Below are 13,824 nucleotides of genomic sequence, written 5' to 3'. Positions count from 1 at the left end.
AGCACATCAGCATACGCGTCGTCCGTAGAACCCTCGTCGGCATTCGACTGGCAGTAATAACTGGATCCACCGTCGCGTCGGGACATAAAGAAACACAAAACTCGACTAGCGGCGAGCGTGTTAATACTTTAATCGATTAGAGTGCTTTGGACTTTGGCCGGTCGCCGAGTATCGTAACTTACGTATCCCCTGTGAACAGACACCCGCACTAACAGTCAGCGTCAGGCAAAGGTCTCTTTGGCTGGTCATACGCGAAAGAAAGGTTAAAAAGACACTTAGCATTTTTTCCCGGTATCTATTTCACCTGCACAAGCAGAGTACAGGAGTAGCGCGAGTGTCAGGCATAAAGTAGAAGGAAGAGAGTCTCGTCGGCTGATTCACCTGGCGCAGGCGCACACCCTCTCCGCCATCCCTCCCCTGGTGGTCTGTTTATGCCCTCTTTACCCCGTGCTACCCTCGACCGCCTCATGGGGAACCGAACGAGATGGCGGATCGAGTTGGACGAAGAGGACGCGAACAGGCGAGTTTCGGGTTCGGGGTCGGCCGACGCGACAGTCGAACCGTGCTTCAGTCGGCCGGCGAACTCGCGTGCCGAGCCTTCGCCTCCGGAGACGTGTCTCGTCGTCGTCGTCGTCGTCGTCGTCGGTCCGTCAGTGTGGACCCGGTACCGCGTCGTGACGCGATGCGAACCGACCCTCGACCCGCCGCTCGCTGGTCACTGTGACCGCGGAATGTCTCGCAAACCTCCTTCCCACTGCCATCAAGAACACGTTCCTTTACCAACGACTCTGCCAGAGTGACATCCGTTTCCGGATCGTCTCCGAACGGTGTGCATCCCCTAAGCATGCCAGACAGCAACCTCCGAACAATGAAGAGCTCCACGCTGGATTTATAAAAGTGCGCAGTGTTGTGGCGACCTAGAGAGTGTTAGATGTGTAGTGCGTAGAGCTTAGCCAACGACGAAACCCTCGAAATCGTTAGAACGTGTCCAGTGGTTCTGCCCAGGAGGAACAGGATTCTCCATTAGCTCGGTCTCCGTTCGATTTCCGAGCAACCGACCAAACTTTTTTCCCCGATTTTGTCATCCATTAGAGTCCATTAGCGCGCCGGCCGTCACGCCGGAAGTCGGAGGAGTCGGTTACCCCTGGGGCACGCTTGTCGCCATAAACGCCGACTGTCGTTCGGTTCGGATGCGTCGTCAATCTGACCGGGGCGCAAAACGCCGCGTAGTGTCCCGCGGAGTCTTGACGAGCGAGATGGGTCGATAGGGGAAAAACTGGTGACAGGTATAGCGTGTCGTTCCGGGCGCAAAATATCGCTTTCGATCGCGATCGAACCTCGGAAGGAGGCTCTCTCGGCGCGTTGTGTCGCGATCGAACGGCAGAAAGGGTAGAAGCAGCGGTGACGTTACGTGGAAACGCGAGAGGACTCTCTGCTGGTGGTCGCGTTTTCGACGACGCGACGCGCGATCCTCCGAGCGTGAAGTGCCGTGGAAACCCGCCGGTGGAGAGGGAAGATTACAAAAGGAGAGGGACAACGGGTGTTAATTAAAGAGCAGAAGCGACCGGAGGGAAACGAACAGCCAGCCGCCTGACAGGTAAATATTTACCGACACCGTGGTGGCACAGTAAAATCGCAATTTCATGGCGCGCGTTTTTCTTTCTCTACTCTCTCGGCCGGCCGAACGAGGACACACCGGGAAAACGAGACCAGGTTGGACTCGGCTGACGGCTGCAACGTGGAACGGTTTTGTTTTTGTCCCGGTGCGGCGCGGTGCAACGATCGAATTCCAACGACACGAGTCCGTCTTTCTGGACGTGCTCGGGTCGCGACATCGACTCGTAAACCGAGGAAAAACCGTCGTTCCGCAGGATTTTACGCGAGTCGTTTGCCGAGAATGCTACCCGCGGTTAGGGAGGGGATCGCACACGAATTCTCGACGATGTAGGTTCGACGGGGTACACCCGGTGATCGTTTCCTCTCGCGCGGAATTGGATTTTCAACCTGTCGTAGTCATCCTTTCGTTCCATTGCCTCGGAAAGACGCCCTCCCCCCTTGCCGTTTATTCCTGTCTTTCGCCCTTTGAGTCTCAGACGTTTCTAGGCCCCCAGACCTTAAACATCTGAATCAAGGCGCCATCGCGTCTCTCCTCCGCACTCCTATTTCCCACGTCGAACCGAACATTCGATCTGCCCGACCGATTTCTTTGATATGCAGCCACGTAGCAGCCCGAAGCCGATTTTTCGCTGGAACCTCCAGCGATCTTCCGCGTACCCGACATGGGGCAATAAGCTCGAAATAGGATTCGACATGCGAACACGTGACGAGGCGACGCCACGCCGTTTTACGTCCCACTGAATTAGAATCACGGGAACTCACGTAACCGGACGTGTCGCACAATCAGTCTGCCAGTCGTTGGAATTCTTGCGGGTGTGGGCGAAGTAATAGGCCCCCCAAAAACGCTGAATTTTCCTTGCATAGTGAGGCTAGGATAATTCACTGCTGTTAATAAACAACGACGTCTCGGAGACGCCATGGTTCCGCACGCAAAACTTGATTATACTTGATTATTTAGAGAGAGAAATAATTTACCCGTTTACTACTTTTATGTATGTGTTAATTTAAAATGTAAAACAAAAGTGGGTGAAATTTTATTTCAAGATCTTGTATGCAACCATTTCTAAAGAGCGTTCCATATCGGAAAATGCCTGATTATATTCTTTTGTAGTCCCTCCATAAATTACGGACGTAATGAAAAGAGAATGTTTTTATTGCGTTTTGAAATTATGGAAGAGAAAGAAGCAGAGAAGCGATGGAAATTAAATTAATATTGTGCAAATGTTTAAATCCATATATTCGAAACGAAAGTATAAGCTGATGTTGTGATTTGTTATTGTGTCCCGAAAAAATGTTTGGTGAGCATTCGTTTTATTTATTGGTTTGTTTTATATAGAATCAAAATCACATTACTCGTAAAATGATAAAAAACACGGATGACAGCACAATATATTGTACTGGCCAAACAGTTTTTCTGGCGTTTTTCCGATGTCGAATTCGTGTTACGATATGAATGAGATAAAATGAAAGAGGGATTTTTGGCCAGCATAATATTTGATGAATTAAAAAATAAAGCACGTTATTATCCTAAATGGAGCGCAGAGTCGCATTAATGCTTTGTACTGAGAGTTCGTCATGCTCAGGGCCTTTTACATAACACACACAAACTCGTAGTGTTTGTGAATTAAAACATAATTACAGCCATTAATTGATTTTCATCTTACTTTACTAATTGATATTTGTAGATTACGATTGCTCATTTGAAATCACGATTGAGAACTGAGAAGACTAATCTCAAATTACATTTTAAATATTCACTAATGAATATAGTAATATTTTATATACTGAAACGTTAAGTATACATGAAAAGGAGTAATGAATTGTTCGAAATATATTTTTCTGAAATATCAAGCATTTAAGGAGAAGAACAAAAGAAAGTAGAATTATATGATACACTGATGGAGTGTGGAAAGACGCCTAACAATCGTGAAATGTTGACTGTACGTATAAATAAGGAAGGTGTGGCAAGCGAGTGTGAAGTATAAGGGTTAGCGCGGAGCCCAGCCTCGGTTGTTAAGTTTGTTAGCTTAAATCATGTGTTGAGAATTTCACGGTTGAGGAATTGTAGGATGGAATTACTCTTCGCAGATTATACGTTGCAACATTTCGGGGACTGTAACGGATTAAAATACAGTGTCTGCAGGTTTTGTAATGACATGCGGAGTGCCGCGGTGGTAATGGGATTGCAACCGAGAAAGCGGTCGGTCGCTGTGTGGGGGAAAAAGAAATTGCAAAACTGGAATTTCCTTTACGTTTTTCAAGAAAACATTCTACACCGTTTCGAAGTTCTGAACCAGGCGTGCATGCCTAACACGATTCCCAGCACCTAATAGTAAGTCCGATCGTTTTCGACCTCTCCTAATCTCACGGATAAATCACCCTAATCGCGATGTTTCCCTTGAATTCAGCGCGAGGACTGTTTTAACGTCCCTCTCGAAATAACCCTTTCGGTCTGATGCAAATAAATCCCCGAAATTGTTCGTATATCTGGTGATGAATCGGGGATTAAAGCACGTTCCGTCGACTTTTCCATTTGTCGTTGTTTTATACAGAACGATTTGACGCCGCGTTAATACGGCCCGGTGACATATTTTACGGCTGCGCAATTGACTGACGGGATAACATTCGGCTGCCGGTCACGAACGTAATAGACGTGATCAGAGTTTTACGGCGAATTGTGATAACCGGCAAACCTTCCGTGCAGAACAACTTGATTCGCAATAAAAGCAGGGGTCATGGCCGATTTTTCGATGGTCTCGATAATACTGCGGACGGCTGCCGTTCTACGGATTTGTAGACACCAGCGATTTACAGGGATCTGCTCGAATCGCTGCGATTTGCTCGATCAATAGCATTAAATTACGCGTTACGTCTTATCCTTTAACCTCCTCGACGATACTGGCACTTACAGTGTTAACCCGCAGTCTTAGCCCGCGTTAATATTCGGACACATCTTGGATAACTTTTCCAAGTGTAAACGACGATCTTGGGTAAACAACGGTGCTAAGCGGGAAATTGTTGTATTGTACTAATGCTATTCCATACCTGAGAATAATACATCGAGTATCATAAAACCCCAGTTTAAACATCCTAATACCTTAATTTCTTTGTAGCGCGATCGACCGCCCAAGGGAACCCCCTAGTAGTGGGCATAGAAAAGTCACATCATCCGCATACCCGAAAGTCACATCAATCGCGGGAACACTGTAATCAGATCTCGTTTTATAAATTTTAAAACTGTGTCAGAGTCAGCATGATGCGCAGACAACGTCCCTGAAAGGGTTAAGTCATATGAGTGGACATTATATTTTTCAACGTATTCACAGTTATTTTCATTTTTGTGTGGTTCAACCGACGCCTATTTTAGTTCCACACAGACTATACCTTAGTATAAAGAAATTAAATCGTCGAAACAGAAGCAACAATTTCGTTTAACTCACATTCGCCTGAATAGCTCGATAAATATTTTCTGTACAATCGTTCGTTCCAGCAGTCGTATATTCGTCTAGGATCTCGACACAAAAGCGGCAGATTAGCTGGGCGCGCAGCTTACGTAGTCGCAGTCTTCGGTTTTAAGTAAAATAAATGTATGACTCGCCGGGACGGGATCGATAATAACCAGCGCACGTGGTTGAGTACCCGACGAAAGGTTGGGATTTGAGCTATCTCGCGGTAATTCCGCGAACATTACCGGTCTTAATCGCGCGAAAGTTTACCCGGAAGCACGGGTGTATCTGCTTAAGTTCCCGCGGTATCGGGGAAATCAATTGGCACGCCACGTCGTTGCAACCGATGACGCTCGAGATAAAATCCTGATTGGACGGGAAACTTCGAACCGCGGCCGTAACGAGGCTCATCGTGAATCACTCTAGCTATCGTTGCACCGATCATGCGAGTCTTCGACTACCCTCAGCCAGCGTAACCGGAGCCCCGACACGGGAGTCTCGTCGAAAGTTCGTCGCTAAGCGCGTCGACGTGTCCGTGCCTTTGAAATCGATTTACGCTACGTAGAACGACGACGCGACGGGCTAATTAAACCGAACGGAGATATCTGCAATTAAACGGTCCGCGTTGTTAAAGACAACAAAATGAATCTCGAGAAACGATATCCTGTTATTCGCGCTCCAATTCAGTTATTCGGTCGTTGTTGTTTGTGGTCTTGTGAGTGGATTCTTCCTTCCTTCACTTTGCTTTTAGACCTTTGTGTTCGGAGAATTATTACTGTTTACTTTACGGATTTTACGACTAACCGACACCGGTTTCGCATTTTTTACATTTTGTAATTATTGAAATTGAAAAGGTGCTTTCATTAAAAATTATTGCATAAATTCAGAAACACATTATTCGAAAATTGTCATTTTTATACAACAACGTATACTATTCGCTTTTTATGCTTGAAATCTTAAATATTTATGATCAGTTGAATTATTAAGAAAAGAAATAAATTTCTATTTACTTGTTGTTCCTTGAAAATAACGAAGACAATTAATCAGTGGGTTTAATAAGATATTTAGATAAAATGTAGACGGATGATTATACTCTAATGTATTTAGTTTAATTACATATTTAACTCTTCGATTTAATCGATGCACTGCTTTATATTACCGGACGACCGTTACGTTGAGGATTATAAACTGAATTTAATGGGCATGAATTCCGATAGAGATTAAATATTATTTAGTACGCAATGAATACGTAATGAATTATTATGTGAGGCTATGTAGTTTATTATGAATGTTCAATGTTCCGGGATCGCTTACGGTAGAAGCGGAATTCTGTTGTTTTCCATCAAATTATTCGTAATAAATATCGGCCGTTGTTGTGAAGGGAATCCTAAAAATAAATATTAATGACAATTATCTGTCATTAAATGTTTCATATTCATTGATAAATGTTGATTATTATCATACATAATAGTTTCTGCACCGATCTCGTCGTAGATTGGAAACTTGAATATTTGATTCAACAGACTCGCCTCAATATAATTCACTTCATACTACGACGACATCTAGATCGTCCGTAATCGTGTCGGCAGTGAAATCGTTACCATTCGTTAATACGACGATTTCTCGATGATAAAGGATAAAGGAGGACCCAATGAAGTGCTCGATTGTAGTCGGAAATGATAACCTGGCAGTTAACGAGGTCGAAGGGGAATGTAGCCGCGACGGATCAGACGCGACCAGTAGTTACATCAACGACTCGACAGGTCGGCTCTCTCCTTGGCTCGACAGGTAATTAATTACGCCGCAGGGTCGTAAAAGTTTTCTCCGTGATTAGCATCGGGGATACTTCTTTCTCGTGAAGATCCGGCGATTCTTTGTCGCTCGAAACGATTTCTTTGATGGAAATCCACTGGCAAAGAAGTGAAATAGTTTTTTTTTTACATAATCATTATTCTTTGTTACGAGGGTACTACGCTAAATTGCACGAAATGTTCTCCCGTCTACAGTCGGATAACATAGTTGCAAAGAGGGCAACAATTCCATGGAAATTTCAGATATTCGACGGAGAAACGCGGGAATATCTTATAACAGTTTAGAAAATGTGGACGAACTAACATAGATAACGTTATCACTAGATTTCAGATCTTTATGCAAAACACAAATTTTTCACCACATTTACAATAAATAAGAATTGCATAGAAAATTTCCTGAACAAAATAAACAGGTCGCAAATAATATGACAATCTCTTCACAGTGTTACAATGTTTTTAATTATCCTTATTTCACCTACTCACTTTTCACCGTAGTCTTGAAGTAAATAAAATATTGAAGTGAAACAATTTTTTTAAAGTTATTTTCGAACGGTAAGAATCATGATTTCCTAATTTTCACTGAAAGTTAAACCAAACCGTGATACTTCTACGAAGCATTTCACTTTGCGAGTAATACCACAACAAGTTTCTTGAAGCATCAAAGAAGTTCTCTAAGCGTGCAGAAAATCCGCATCCGCGTCTATTTATAACCGTTAATAAACATCAAAAGTAACTTTCACGTTAACCCACTTTCCAGTATCAACTTCTGAAAAGAATTTCGCGCGTCACGAACTGAACGAAAGTAATGCAAACCTTCACATAATTTCTCGTTCGTGCATAATTCAGTAGTTAAGTTCTCTCTCAATAACAGTCATCTGGAAAGATAAATGATTGGAGGGGCTTCGATATCCGATGAAGCAAGTATTCGAGTGTGCCGTTTAACAGTACGGAGGTTCAATCACGGGAAGAAGAAAGCGCGGAAGATTGAGCGAAGTTATAAAATCAACATTAAAAAGGGGTTAATGGGTGGGAGGACTGCTCGGTAACAATTAAAGGGAAGTACGATCGACCGAGTCGTTTCGAGTGTTAAAGTGAGTGGAAATTGTAGATTCGGCAGGATCCGGCCAGGCGGTCGTATCTCCGGATAATTAAAACTCGTTCATTTTTCACTTCATCCGAGGGAAATCTTATTTTCTCCTCTTAAATTAATAATCGATACGTCACGGTCCGCGGGCTTCCGCCGGAATTAACATAATTGGGCGTAGGAGAGAGAGAGCCGGGGGTGGGGGATGGGGCGGAGCCGCTTTCGAATTCTTATTACGCTTCTCGAGTTTTCGTTAGACCGCTTCCATGCCGTTCGCCGCGTTATCCCTTTAATTAGGAGGCTGCTCACTTTTCCGTGTTCCTCGGTTCTTTCGGGACGTTCAGCGTCGCGACGTCGCGCTGATTCTGTTTACGGGAGGAAAGTTCTACGCGGCGTGCGCTCCGCTCCCCGGAATTATTCAGCCCAAGAAACAGAAGTTGCGGTAGTTATCCGCGGCACTCGTTAACAACAGCTTGTAAGTTCGGACAATTATTCAGCGGAGTAATTGGACCGCCCGAAATCTGCAGGTCACGTAGTTCGCTTTGACTTGCCGCCCAGGGAATAATTTTGCTGCACCGTCCCTTCACGTTTCTAATGAATTTCGCGACAGAACCTTTCGTTTCTTCGAGTACTCTGTATCTTGTCTTCCAACGCTGACAGGCGGTCGTCGCTATGGGAAACTTCAACATGAAACCTGCCGAGCACGAAGAGTGACTGACGTGTACGGCATTGCAAAAATGACATGTTTGAATTTATATAGATTTTTATAATAAGTTCTCTCTCTCTCTCTCAAGTTTACTATGGATTGCTTTTTTAATGTTCATATATAATGTTATTGGATAGTGTGTTCATTTCTTGACTGGTTTTTGCAAAGGAACTTCAACTTCCGGATTAACAATTTTTATTTCCCAGTGATAACAATTGTGCTAATTAGTAATATTTCCATTTGAGGATGCCGATGGCCATCAATTTATTTCTCGTTACAGCCTTTGCTCTGATTTATTTCAGTCGTCTAACTCAATTCGTATGACATTTATTTCGCAGATTGAAATTATCACACAAAACCATTCAGGCCGTTGCAAACGTTAATAGATCCATAATGAATTAATATACAAGGTACAGGGTGGAAAGAAATGTTTCATCTTGGCTGCCACAGGCGTATTCTACATCTCCGGATCAATGAGGATCTGTAAAAAAAAGTTGCCGCGGAATTTTCCTTGAATTTCAATGTTTAACTTTTACTTTACGGCATTGTATTCTACGCATGCAATGGGACGCGTGCACATCTCTTCTCATCTATCGAGACATTACCGTATTTCTTAGTTTGACGATCTTTTCATTTCGCTGAAAATGTCCTTCGACCTTCATTTCATCGTTCTTCGCGCTCGTTGTTCCCCGGCGAGCACGGTTAAGGGTCCCGGCGCGGTCGAAACGGGTATCAATGGCGACCGCGTTGTTAATTCCAGTGTAACTCCCTGTAGCAGTGTTCCCTTTACGAAACACAATACGTCCGTGCGCCGGAGCTACCCAGCTCAGACCAGCTGTGAAACGCGATTCAAGATGCATTTAAGGTAAATGCCTGCTTCCAGCTGTCCCCCTCCCCTCCTGTCCCACGTGGCCCCTGGCGTCGACTCTTTCACGAAAAGGAGGGGAACCGCAGCCTCAGCTCTATCAGAGGAATCCGTGCACTTTCAATTAAAGTGAGGCAGCTCGACTGCATTAAGGACGCTCGAGGCTCTACGGCGTTATGGCTTCAATTAAGGGTTAGAATGTGAGGGGGGCGACGGGGAGACAGAGGGGAGTGGGTGGCAAGGTTTCAGAGTATCAGGTGGGTGGTTCGGAAAGGTGGGCGACGACACAGTCGGTCGCCAGACTCTCTCGCTCACATTTATGTTGAGGCTCGAAGAGAATCGAGCATGGGCCGACCGCGTTCGGAACAACGATGAGGTGCGCGCGACCACAAGATTTTCCCCATGAACGGAGGGTGGGGGCGGGGGTGGAGGAGGAAAGGAACCGACCCCGAGTGTCTAAAAGCCCGACAAAGTTTCATTTAAAAAGCTAATTAACTTATCCAATTACCGTCTCAGCCTGGAGGCTCGGCGCCGCGTCGCGTCTCGTCACAGGACTAAAAGAGAGGATCCCAGAGCCGAGGTAGCATCCGAGTTCCATCCGCGGAATGCCACGGGATTTCTCGCGAACCCCTGCAAAACCAGCTACCCTGGGGAGAGGAGCCTAGGGCGAGCAGAGGAGGGGAAAGACTCTGAAAGAACGTGGGGATTACGGAAAGAAAGAGCAAGGGAATCAATTTAGTCGCGACCAGCCGATCTTTTATGAGAAAGTGCACGGATTACGCCGCGCAAGAAATACAAATCGTCTCGGGGTAACGGCGTGCTGATCTCCTTGATTAATGATTCCCTCTTGGCCGCTGCCGCGCGCCGTCGTCGTCGTCGTCGTCGTCGTCGTCGTAGCGGTGTGCAATGCGCTACGTAGCTATCTTCGGTGCACGCGCGCATGCACGATGCCGATGCACCGAGGAATCGCGTCTCTCTGCCTTGTCGCGTCGCCGGATCGCGAGACGAACGACAGATATTTTATTCACGAGACACGGTCCTGTGGATTTCCTTACCGAAGCGGCGCGCAACCCGCTGCAGAGGGAGGCCGGTCATTCGAAATATACGGAGTGTCTTTCTTCGATGCGTCGCGTGCATTCCGATGCAGATTTAATATTTAAGGCTGATAGATAAAGGATGCTCGTGTAAACGCAAGCTCTCTGTTTGATCTCTCTTACAACCTCGACGAGCCCTCCAGAGAGCTAGACGCGATTTCCTGATCGTTCTGTACTGAATGTCCCGCGTACAATTGATTGGGAAGTATAATTCTACACGCAAAAGTGAGCCGGAAAGAAAGAACGAAATTTTTCCATTTGACGTTCCGTTTTCGATGTACATCGAGTTTGAAAATTCGGCGAATACCGATTTTACTTCTTGCGTATACAAAGTGTTCACGCTAACACTAGCCAGCCTTTTTCTTGCAAATAGTAAACAGTAGAAAAAGATGAAAGAGGAAAAATTATTAGGAACAAGAAATTAGTGAAGTAGAATAGAATTTTCAATTTGATACTAGCTAGCATAAATTAATGCAGCCTAATGGTTGTAGTGAACTAGTTCAAATACTTTTTTAATTCGTATATGTAACTGTTTTTCAATCGTCATTCTGGTAAAACAGTGTATATAAATAAATCGTTTTGAATAACGAAAATGTTGGAAAGTAGTAAACTTTAGGTTATAAAATATGTATATGTTAGCTGAATAAATACATATCCAAGTTGTTCAAATAAATTAATTGTTCGACGCTTGCATATTGGGATTTTTGAGAAGTAAATACGGTTTATTTATTGTTTCATATCCCGTAAAGGTGTATCACAATTAAAATCACTTCTTTTTTTTTTGGTACTTAATACAAGCTGTTTTTGTACACTTTGTGTAAACAAAAATTACATTTTAGTTACATCAGTATAGGATGCAGGGAATAAAAGATAAAATGAGATAAAATTCAATTTCAATTAACTTTACTTTTTTTTTCAGTTGTTTTTATAATATACGGATAATATACATGTAGGTCAGCACATGTAGGTAGTAATTACTTTGTACATGTTTGATTGGTTTCAATTTCAGCATGTATGAGGAATATGATATGAAATACGAGAGGTGTTGCAAAAATCATTTTGATCTTTCGGTCGGTTACACGTAACGAGTTTTATAGAAAAACAATTATTACATTACAGTAAAGTCGCTATCTAAAAGTCGATTCTCGGTTCTGTGCTGTGACATACAGTAGCGGACAAAAGTTTAAGACCGCTCTAAAGAAGACGATAACTTTTTAAATATCGTACTATACGATTTGATCTTTTTTGGGAAGCTACACCAATTAGTTTACTAAAGGATATGAAAAGAAATTTTTTCAAAAATTGCAATTGATCGAAATTGTTGAAAAAAATACTAAAAGTTGAATGTTTAACTTTTTTATGTGGGCCTATATTGAAAATTTAAAAAATACGTTTTGTAGATCTGTGTCAATTAAACATATTCTGAAAATGTCGTCAAAAACGGGCGACGTTGCAATGAGCTACAAACATTTATAGATGGTAAAAATTGCAGATTTTCACGATTCATTGCCGAAAATCTTGAAAATCTACAATTTTTACCACCTTTAAACGTTTGTAGTTCATTGCAACGTCGACCGATTTTGACGACATTTTCAGGATATGTTTAATTGACGTAGATCTACAAAACGTATCTTTTAAATTTTCAATATAGGCCCACATAAAAAAGTTAAAAATTCAACTTTTAGTATTTTTTCAACAATTCCGATCGATTGCAATTTTTGAAAAAATTTCTTATCACGTCCTTTAGTAAACTAATTGGTCTAGCTTCCCAAAAAAGTTCAAATCGTATAGTACAATATTAAAAAAGTTATCGTCTTCTTTAGAGCGATCTTAAGTTCTTTTTTAAGGAGCAACAAAAAGTAATGAACAAAATTGATTCATGCCTTTATATAAGACACCGTTTGGCACAGAAAAGTTACAAAAGTCGAACCCAAACGGGATGAATTTTTGGGTCACTCTTTGAATCCATCGAAATGATGACCTTTAGGCGGCCCACCCAATATGATGATGCGCAGTGGTGTGAATCGACGTGCAGACAGACCCGTCTGGATTTGCAGGTCGTATATCCGCGCGTGAGAAAATATCGTGTTTACTATTCCTGATCAAATAGAGAGGGAGCGGGAGAGAGAGAAAGCTAGCATTCGCGTTCGTGTATCGGCGTTACCAGCCGCGCCTCTTCTTTCTCTGTTTCTCGATTCTTTCGTGCAAATGCAGCCGCATCGGCCGTGGCCGGGTCTGTGTTTCGCATCACGCGAAGAACGCTTGACAGACGAGGATTCGATTCTCCGGGCAACGTTCGATTTGTTCATGCGCGACGGATACACTTCGGCTACTTTCCCCATTGTGTTCGGAGCAAACAGACGGAACTCGAGTGTCGGTCGGTGCGGGATTTCCCGTGGACCAAGCTTTTTTGTGGTGGCGCGTGAACCCGCGCCAATTCGATTCGTAAAATTGAAAATGTTTTTGTTAATCAGCTTCAGCAACTTGTTGTTTCGTTTATGTTCGACGGTTGGGAATGGAAACGTTCTGCTAAAAAAGACAGTACTAAAAGTTTCGAGTTCTCGTCTCCGGCTAAACTGTTGCATAGGATTAGCGACTGTCGAGTTTAACTATGCGACCAACGCCCGTAATGTCACGAGCTTTAACTGAATTGCTACTGTTAAAAACATATTCAGAAAATACATCTCAGGAAAGAATCTCGATCGGGGAAAATATCTGTATATTATTAGTAGACTGCTGATTTTATGCATTTATGACAAAACTGGGTAATTGTGATTTCAAACAGTGGACAGATTTAAAAAATTTAAGATCATCAATGTATTAGTTGCAGCTTATGAACATTATTAAAGAATTAGAGAAATTTTTACTTGGCCCTTGTTTGTTGCAGTAGATGCAAACAATTTTTATTTTGCATGATGTACCGCAGTCTAATTATTAGACTGCGGATATGCGTTTATGCAATTCTCAATTTTTGTAGGCAAATTTTAAGAAATTAAACGAAATCTTATTTTCGGTGGTAGTAGTCTTTGTAGATCTGAAGTAAATAAAAACCGCACCAAATCTATCGAATTTTACATTCCAGCATTTTTAGAAAATTTTAGTAATCTTCCTACATCCAAAATGAGTTCATAAAAATCCAACTTCGAATCAATCTACAATGTACCCTAAACAATCCTTTCAAAGTTTCGCTACAAAACAGTT

The 13,824-nt window shown here is 43.2% G+C and overlaps 2 protein-coding genes across 7 annotated transcripts in view; both read left to right on the top strand.

Annotated features, from left to right (window-relative positions):
* The window catches only part of LOC143207824 (uncharacterized), a 171,803-nt gene that overhangs the window by 100,414 nt on the left and 57,565 nt on the right, over positions 1 to 13,824 (top strand). The window lies entirely within an intron of this gene.
* Positions 475 to 13,824, top strand: part of LOC143207819 (agrin-like) — a 580,688-nt gene continuing 567,338 nt past the window's right edge. For 4 of the 5 annotated variants that reach the window (XM_076421620.1, XM_076421622.1, XM_076421621.1 and 1 more), the window contains exon 1: positions 476 to 1,597. The gene's annotated coding sequence lies outside the window, so the exon portion shown is untranslated. Of the gene's footprint in view, positions 1,598 to 13,824 lie in introns of all 5 variants that reach the window. The other variant, XM_076421623.1, reaches the window with a different exon arrangement.

Source organism: Lasioglossum baleicum, chromosome 4, assembly GCF_051020765.1.
Source record: "Lasioglossum baleicum chromosome 4, iyLasBale1, whole genome shotgun sequence".
Lineage (NCBI taxonomy): Eukaryota > Metazoa > Arthropoda > Insecta > Hymenoptera > Halictidae > Lasioglossum > Lasioglossum baleicum.
The sequence above is the reverse complement of the archived record's forward strand: the minus strand, read 5'-3'. Positions and strand labels throughout refer to the sequence as shown.